Below are 10,280 nucleotides of genomic sequence, written 5' to 3'. Positions count from 1 at the left end.
TTTGTACTATTGCATTTGTAATTTAATTTTGCTAGTAAAGAACTGTTATTCCTATTCCCATACCCTTGCCTGAGAGCGTCTTAGTTTCAAAATCATGGTAATTTGGAGGGAGGGAGTTTACATTTTCCATTTCACAGGAGGCTCCTGCCTTCCTTAGCAGACACCTGTCTTTTCAAACCAAGACAAAATACTAAAAGACACTAACAAGAACCAATCATAAATGCCAGGCAAACATAGAGTTATATAAAAGGGTGAGTTCTATAGACTATATAAAACCATTCTTCTCATATAAGTACAGATTTTCCCTAGCCAGAAAAACAAAAAAAAAGAAAAAGTAAAAAGAAAGAGAGAGACAAATTCTCTTCTATTAAAACAGATGAAACTCTAAAACTTTTCAGTGTAAAGAAATTTCCTCTGTCCTTTATCCAAGACAACATAAAAGTTATGATACTTGAAAATTCTCTTTAAGATGAGACTTTCATTTTAAGAGCTGCAGTCACTTCAGACTCACCTTTAAGTGCCACTGTATTTCAGAAATTAAGGTATCTAAGAAACAATGTTCTGAAACACGTGGTGCAGGAAAAGTGCACCAGAGAATCAGGCAAAAGTCTTAGGAAATCCACAAGTGTTCAAAGACGCAAACCAATACATGGGCATGCATGCACAAGGGCAAACACACTCTTTCAGTCAACAACACTATAGTTAAACTGCCACATACAAATAATAGCAAGGAAAACAATAGTAACATGAAAAGGGAAAGTAGTAACATTTGCTGAATAAAACTGATATAGATTAGATATTAGCCAGTCTAAAATGCATCCTGTAGTGGACCATTTCCAGCAACTAAAGGTTTCTGGAGGTAGTTAGATTGGAAACTACCTGAGTGAGAGAGACAAACAGAAATCCATCTCAGATCCATTTCATCTCTACAAGGCTCCAGCTTACCTACTGTAGTAAAGACTAATCTAAATTTAAAACTTGAATCAGACTTCTTCTTATATAGTGCTTAAAAAACAAATCTACCATCAGCATTCCAACTTCTATCTAATTAACATAACCAGTTTGAATATCAGATGGTCTGAGACATTAAAAACATTCATCAAGGAGTCAGGAGTAATCTGAAGTTATTTCACTGCTGACTCATGGACTCATAGAATGATTTGGGTTGGAAGGAACCTTAAAGATCATGTAGTTCCAACCTATCTGCCGAGGGCAACGAAATCTTTCACCAGACTAGGTTCTTCAGAGCTTCATCCAGCCTGCCTTAAACTCCTCCAGGGATGGGGCATCAGCAGTGTCTCTGGGCAATTTGTCCCAATGCCTCATCACCCTCATATCATAGATTTTTTCCTAGCATCTAGCCTAAACCTGCTCTCTTTCAGTTTGAAGCCTTTGCCTCTTGTCTTGTCGCTGCTGTGCTCTTGTAAATAGTCTCCTTCCATCTCTCTTGGAGGCTCCTTTCAGGTAGTAGAAGGCTGCAATTAGCTCACTTGAAAGCCTTCTCTTCTCTAGAATGATCAGTCACAATTTTCTGAGCCTTTCCTCACAGAAGAGATTCTTCCTCCCTCTGATCATCTTTGTGGCCCTTCTCTGAAATCACTCAAATAAATCTGAGCTTTGACATTGAGGGCCTCAGAGCTGGACATAGAACTCCATATGGGATCTCAGCAGAGCAGAGCAGAGGGGCAGAATCCCCTCCCTCCCCTGCTGCCCACGCTGCTCTGGATGCAGCCCAGGACACGTTTGGCTCTGTGGGCTGGGAGCGCCCATGGCTGGGTCATGCCCAGCCTCTCCTTCCCCAGCACCCCCAAATCCTTCTCCCCAGGGCTGCTCTCCATCTGATCATCCCCCAGCCCATGTTTATGCCAAGGGTTGCCCTGACCCAGGTGGAGCACCTTGCACTTGGTCTTGTTAAACCTCATGAGATTCCCATGGCTGCACTTCTTGAGGTTGTCCTGATCACTCTGGATAGCATCCTGTCCTTCAGATGCAGCAACTGCATCACTCAGCTTGGTGTCATCAGCAAATTCACTGAAAGAGCACTTTGTTCCTTTATCTATGTTATTAATTAAGATATTAATAACCCTGGTTTGAATACAGACCCCTGAGGGACACAATTTGTCACTGATGTTCTTCAGGACTCAGCCATTGACCACTACCCTCTGGATGTGACTGTCTAACTACTTCATCATGCAATTAAGAGTTCCACCCATCAGTTCTGTCATTTTCCAATCTAAAGGGAAGGATCTTGTAGGGGTCTGTGTTAAGGACTTTACACAAGTCCAGATACTCCCTGCTCAGCCATGCCAGTCTCTTGCCTTCTTTGCACGATTTCTTGCTTATGGGGATTGCAAGCTCTTGTTCCATCTGTCAGGTCTGTTCCACTCTCTTGTCCCTCAGGGGATCCCACTGACTATCTCCCTGAAGAGCTGGAAGCTTGCTTTCCTAAAGTTCAGGGGCCTAATTTTTGACCCTTACCTGGCCCATATCCCTCAGGAGTGCAAACTCCAATGCAGGGTCACTGCAGCCTGGGCTGCCTCTAATATGGATGTCTCCAATGATCTCACCTATGCTGATGACCAACACATCCAGTAACACGCTCTTCTGTCTATTAACTGGATTGTGAATCACCAGATCATAGAACCTACCAGGCTGGAAGAGACCTTCAAGATCATTGAGTCCAATCATCCACCCAGCATTATCACAGCAACCCTTTAACCACTAAACCACATCACCCAATGAGAGATCCAGACTTCTCTTGACCACCTCCAGGGACAGTGACTCCCCTTCCTCAGCCACTGATTCAATGTCTGATCACGCTACCAATAAACAATATTTTCTAATATCTGATCTGAATCTCTCCTGTCTCATTTTAAGGCCATTTCCTCTGGTCCCCTCCCTGCTGGCACAGTAGAGGAAACCAGCCCCCACCTCACTACACCCTCCTTTCAGGGAGCTGTGGAGCAATGAAGTTCCCCTTGAGCCTCCTCTCCTCCAGACTAAACAAACCCAGATCCCTCAGCCATTCCTCATAAGACAGGCTTTCTAGTCCTTTCACGAGCCTTGTTGCTCTTCTCTGGACACTCTCCAGCACCTCCTTTTAAAAAAGTCCTTTTTAAAGTGAGGGGCCCAGAGCAAACACTGCATTCAAGGTGTGGCCTCACCGGTGCTGAGTAGAGAGGAAGTATGGTCCTGCTGGACACACTGCTCCTGATGAAGGCCAGGATGCCATTGGCCTTCTTGGCTACTTGGGCACACAGCTGGCATACATATGTTCTGTCAAACAGTACCCCCAGGTATGATAATAAAAAGGGAAAAACAAAGGAGGCACCGTACAATTGCTCACCGTACAATTCTGTGGTGTGGTATATCCCTTTGGCCAGCTCACACCTTTCTCATTCAAAACAGGTGTTGAGAAGAAATTAACTCTACCCTAACAGGACATCATCCTAGAGAAGCACCATTCAGTTCCCTTCATATATTTTCCTGATGTTTCCCTGTTGGCTTCTCTTAGCTCTGGAGTCCCCAGTTCATCTCCCTAAGGCTGAACGTCTGCTCCAGTACTGTTCAGAGTCACCAGCTGAGGGCCCTTGCCAGAACCTTGTCCCTCCAACCTTTGCCTCTTATCCCAGAGTTCGCCAGGGACAAGACTGATATTGTCCCTTTCCCTCATCACATCTGATTTGAAGGGCTCTGCTAGTGAGCCCTGCTAGTTCCCAAGCATGATTCTCCTCTGATGAGAAAGGTGGGTCCCATCTGATGCTAGCACATCTAGTGCTGCTTAGGCCTTTCTGTCATGAAAACACCACAGATTTTGGCAGTGACACCAGCTGCAGAGCCTGGAAGTTTCAGAAGATTCAAAGGGAGAAATAGGATGGAGGGAGATAAATAGACTGTTGTTTCATAAACATTGGATATGGCTTGCATGGTCTAGAGATCTCACAAGGCAACAAAATTATACCAATTGCATACATGAGCTGGATGAACAAGATCAAGATGGTAGACATGACTGACATCAATAAATTCACATCTTAGAATACCTTTGATGACTTTTACAAGTGGCCAAAAAAACTACAAAATAGCCCTTAGAAAGACTGAAAAACATGCAATCTGAAAGAAAAAAATAAAATCAAAATCTTTTACTCAATCACAGCGATCGGGGACATGTCTGGCATAAAGTGCCCCCAAAACACTCTCATTCATCTCATATGGTATAAGTCCATGCTATCTAAACTGGAGTATCACAGCCATCAAGAATAGCAGACAGCTGTATTTATCTACGTACAGCCCATATCTGCAATACATCCAGTTTTACAGCCCTGCTAAACATTTATAACAAAAACACTTATAAACTTTTAATGAAAACATGGTTTCAGATTACACAACTGGCCTAGTGCAGTTGAGCTTCCCAAAGAAAGAAATGTCAATGTCTCTTAACTTTATGCAAATGTCTAATAATTCTCTTCTAGACTGTAAGAAAATTTCAGCAATGTAAAACAGCAATGCAGCATACAGCTCTGGAAAAACAAACAACAAAAAACAAACAAACAAACCCACCAAACAACCATCAAAATTAAACCCAAACATACTAAACACAGAAATCCATTCCCTTAATGAAGCCAGCCCCTTAAGGCACAATGGAAATCTGTCCAGCCTAGGTTATTTCAGCTCCTTAAGTCACAAAATCTTAGAAATGCTGAAGCTAAGCCATCCAATCTTTCGCTTTTATTCTAGTATAGAAAAGGAGCAAGGCAGAGAATCTCACACATAATTCAGCAAGCTAAAATCTAGCTGCCAAATTTCCCATTTTAAGCAGATGGAATTGGGGAGGCTGGGTGCCTTTGAAAGTATCCCCTATAATTTCTTTCTTTTGATTTAATCTAATAGTGAGTAATCCTTTTTATATCTTATAAGTGATTACTACTCATTATTAAACTCCTTATTATCTAAGCTCAGGTAAAGGACTGCTTTCCTTATTTCACTTCCAGAGAATATTGTAAATAATTTTACACAATGTGAAGTGCATAAAATAATGTGTAACATATACTAAGTCTGAAGAATCTCATTATTTCATACTAGCAAAAATAAAGTTTCTACACTTTGAAATGCTGTTAATGTAATCCATGCAAATAAAATAAAATAAAGTAAAACACTAAAGGGGTTCAATGACTGTATTTAATTGGTTTTCCACAAACTGGGATATATTTTCAGAGGCAAGTATTTCTTGTGTAACAGACTTTCTTTTGTGGATCCTTTTCCCTAGCTGCCAAAAATATTTGCCCCTTGGCAGGCAGCCAGCTCTGATTTTAAGCCCATAGCAGGAGCTATTCTCTAACATGGTTGCTTTCACTGAGAGAAGCTTTCTCAGCGTTATTCTGGTGGTTTCTGCAACAGTCAGCGCATTCTTGGAAACATGCTCTAGCTCTAAATTAGGGATGAAATGCAGTAATACATTGCTCTAAATTTTGCACACCTGTCAGCAGCAGCGTTTGAAGCTTGAAAGTGCTGCAAGATGATCCTCCTTCTCCAATGCCTTCCTACAATTCAAGGTCTCCTTGAAATCAGCAGCAAATGGCATGAAGTTTACGTACTGACTCACCCAGTCCGTCTTCTTGGTGGAATGCCTCTTTCTGCTCTCACATTGCATTTTCCCTAAAAGTCTCTACAGGCAGGAATACTGGCAGAGATTTTCACAACCACATTAAGAAATAGTTTTTAATCTTCAGTTTTTAATTTTTTTTTAATGGAGAAAAACATGTGAGGTAGTAGCAGTTGAGCTGAGTAAAAGATTTTTTGCTGGTGATTAAAGCAAATTGAGGTAGAAACTACATTTTGTTCATTTTTATTATCTTACAATGGGCAGATTACTGTCACAACACATAATCCAGTGCTTGGTAGGGAGACCTAGTGCTGGTGAGAGTCACATACTCATAACTCTTGAGGTTTTGAGAAGAGAGGATTACCAGGTCAACAAGATTCCAAAATTATTTCTTAAGCATATCTCTATCTTTTGGAAAGAGTTCATGCTCATCTAATCACACATCACAAGCAATCACTAGGTCTTTGTTGTGCCAATACAAGGAAAAGACAATAAATTTTACAAAATACAATTTGTTAATAAGTGTAGTAGCAGCCAAATTCAATTCTCTTAAGTTCTATACACTTGTACCACAATTGTGGTTTTGCATGGCTTAGCTCTTCATCTTCTGCTGTTTCTGTGAGTTACTTGATTTGAACTAAAAGCATTTCAAGTCAAGTTGCCCAGCAAGTGCACAAAACAACATATTATAATCAATAAGTAGATGTTGAACACTGAGAAAAATATCAAATTACTCTCTTTAAGGCTTTTTGCAGGAATTTTCAGGGAACAAGATCAGATAAGTGGCATTCATCAATTCTCCTTCTGTTGAAGAAAAGAACAAATCTGCAAAACCTGTTAGAGAAGAGTTGTTCATGTTTCCCTTTCTCTTCCTCCAATTCCATAACCACAAAAACCCCTAAACATTAAACTACCCTACTAAAAATATCTGTTTATAATACTGCAGGAAGAAACAATGGAGTGAGGCGTTCATTCACTTACGTTCATCTGTAATACTTATCTTAAAAAATAAATGTTTAACTTCGGAATGTTTAACAAAGGAATGCAATTTCAAATCCACATCCATCTGACAGTTTTCTTTAGAAAAAGAAGAAAAGAGAAGAGCAGATAAACAGAATAATTAGAAAGAGAGGAGCAGATAAACAGAATAATCCTATTCCATTCTTGTTTGGCTTAAAGAAAGAGCTTCATCTTTAGCTGTGAGTGTCCCTCTGTGGTCTGTATTTCAGGTATTTCATGGCAAGCAGTTATGCACACTGAACTATCTTTAAGATTGTTTGTTATCTTACAAATTACTCAATTATAATAACAATTACTTTTAAAATTACAAATCTATCCTTCCTTTTGACTGCAGCTAAACATTCACCTACTTCTGAATGTAGAGTGCAGACCTAACTTTTTGCATATGGGTATTATCTTCAAGTTTGTACCTTTGGATATCCAGATGCATATTTGCATAATGTACGGCTTATATTTTTCCGTACTTTTTTCAGCAATGTATTTATAAGAGAAAAAGTATTTTTTATTATCAACTTTTCCACAGGAGCTGTACATGACATTTGCCCTGTTTCTAAACAAACCAAAGCTCACAGTCAGCTTTCTACCATTTTTTCTTCTGGGAAGATTTTCTACCATTTTTCTTCTGGGTTATGTGTTTATTTTATTTAGTTGGAGTTTTTTTGATGGTTCACATTGGAATTCAAAGAAGGCACTTTCCAAAAGCATTTTCCTACCTGAGGTACTAGTTGCAAAGACATATAAACAAAGTTTTTAAAAGATGCAATTTAAAAGCCTAACTGCATATCCTACTCTTAGCTCCAAACATGAGGCTTTCTTGTGAAAGCAAATATACATAGAAGTAAAAGGTAATTTGCCCCAGTGAAATTAGAGGAAAATCAAAGGACTATCCCTTCAAGAAAATGTGTACAATCCCTTATCAGTCTGAATGGTTGCATTACACGTCTGCTGCTTTTGTGCTTTGGGTGAGCAAGTTAAGGCATTAAACTCTACATCACAACAGGATATCAAATTAACTATATCATAATGAGTGAGCACATCTACTGTATTGTTATATATAGACACCTTTTATACATTATGTAAAAGAATCCAGCTTGAGAGATCTAGTTAATTTTTCATTTCCAAAGTGTTTTGTAGAGAACAGTTATAGTTTCAGTTACTTCAGGATTAAATACCAGGTTCTTGAAAACTGTAAGGTGGAGAAAGGCGAAGTACTTATAAGTACATCACCCATCACTAGGGCAGCACTGATCTTACCACACAGCAATGAAATGCAGCAAGAACAAATTTTTTTGCTATTTAGCAGCATAAATGCTCTGCTTGGGATAAATCCCAGGCACAAGGTGTTACTCTTGGGGATGGTGCTGTGCAGGGCCAAGAGCTGGACTCAGTGATCCTTATGGGTCCCTTCCAACTCAGTTTATCCTGTGATTCTGTAAAATGACAGTGCAGTGTCAGGACTCTGACAGGCTGCACAGAGGGCATACCAGTTTCTTGGGCGGACCTTCACAGTTATGCTCAGCATCTTATTTTACAGGTATCTGACTACACTGCTGTGTGATCAGTAAAACTGATGCCCTGTGGAAAATTAAAAAAAGCAAAGTGGAAGAAAAATGTTCCTTTCCTGGAGGAAGTACCATTCCCAAAAGAAGATTGCAAAAATAACGTACCCTGCAGCAAAGAGAGATGCAGGTTAAAATTGATTGCATCTTTTAAAAGATATGACCATTTTCAGGGTTTTATTGCTTCTTCTCAGAATAAAGGAGCATTAGATCTTTGGCTGTTGGACACATGCTCAAGCTAATGACTAAACTACGCATATATATTCTTGTGCCGGCTTGAGTCCAAAATTTGATGCCTATCAAAATTTAAAGATGCTTATATAGAAGAAAACATTTTACCTTAATCACTGGATATGTCCTATGACCTAGTGATGCTTCAGTTATTTAAAAAAAAGTCATAAAAAACCATCAGAAAAAATGTAACAAAAAATGGGACCTGTATACTATATATAGTGTCTCGAAGTGAAACTGATAGCTTTTTTCTTGCTTAAGATAAAATATTTGGCTTATGCATACAATTCTCTGGAAGCTGTCTACATGCAACCAAAAGGACTGTTGGATAGGTGAAACACTTAAATAGTCTAACCACTTTTATACAGATCATAGTGGTTTAACAACTGCAAGAAATATAGTTCTCTTCAGAGGAATAATCTTTTATTTACTGAAAGGTAAATAAATTTTTTAAAAACTTATAAATATTTCTTTTATCTTACCATGATAAAGAGGTTTACTGTGAACATTAACATACCTAGTCACCACACATTATTTATAACAGAGAAAGAGTTTGAAATGCTTTTATGTAAACAATTTTAGATTTTCCTAAAAGGCTGTTTAAAACTCTTTAGTAACAGAGGACCTTGAAAAAAACCACTGTTTCTAGCAAATCTCCATGTTTTCCTTTAGCTTTCGCACATTATTTACCCTGATGACACCATTTTTGTCTCAAAGCCTTATAAAAACAATGTCCGTAATAAAAGCAAATATATTTTTATCAGTCTCATATAAAGTAGGTCTTGAAATAAAAATGCAAAGGTACTGGTGTACAGTAATGGAAGCATCTTATCAAATACCTTCAACTATCTCCACTCACATAAAGTGTCACATTTATCCTAACTTATAGAACAGAAAATACACAGGATTCCACATATTTAACAACCAGCCTTCCATAACTGCTACCACCTGTTGTTTTAACTGATGAGCAAGGATGCACTCAAAAGAGAGAGACAATTACACACTTTGTCTGTGCCCCGTATTTACATAACAATGTCTGGAGAAGGCTTTCAACTGCAATGCAGTCTTTTGTCAAAGTTCACCCATCCAGAATCCGGGTTCAGAAAAGGAGAAATGAGATTTCAGTTGTGATGATCTATTCATTAGCAAGATGTTTAGAGGCTCGGAGCAAGCTTATTGTTTTAAAATTCTGGTCTCTCTGGGAAAATACTACAGAATCCCCTGCCACAACAAGAAGTCCTTGTAAGGGACTCGTACGTCCAAGAGCAACATCACTGTGCTCAGCAAACACCAACTGGCAGTCATTACGATATCCCTCAGGAGGCACCACATTTTATACAGGATTCTGCATAATGAGACACATCACGCAAGCATTTCGGGTTTTGGAATATCTACAGGTGTGTCAGGTTTTCACAATAGACTGTGATTTGATCTCAAATTTCCTGAAGCAGCATGTTAAAAATTGTTTCTGTCCTCTATGTAATCTTTCACAGAATAAATATTAAGTAGGTTATAAATGAATCCTTAAGTAAAACATTCTAGTTACACTCCCACTTCTAATCCACAGATAACAAAATGTCTCCCAGAGAAGCACGTTTATCAGCTATGTTTTAACAAGTGATAAAAGCTAAGTTAGAGCAGCATCATACAATAATTTCCATATATATCAATGGAGTACATTATCAAAATATTGGACTAGGAGTCACTGTGGAAAAACAGATCTGCTGCTCATAATGGAAAAGAAGAAATATGATTCACATCTGAGTCTAATATACAATACTCAAAATGAAGTCAGTGTTGCAGGCAGATATAATATAACAGAAAACAATACCAAACAGGTCCTTAAAATCTTCTAGCTTGGTCAGATTATG

Source organism: Melospiza melodia, chromosome Z (genome assembly GCF_035770615.1).
Source record: "Melospiza melodia melodia isolate bMelMel2 chromosome Z, bMelMel2.pri, whole genome shotgun sequence".
Classification (NCBI taxonomy): domain Eukaryota; kingdom Metazoa; phylum Chordata; class Aves; order Passeriformes; family Passerellidae; genus Melospiza; species Melospiza melodia.
Note: the sequence above shows the minus strand (reverse complement) of the source record.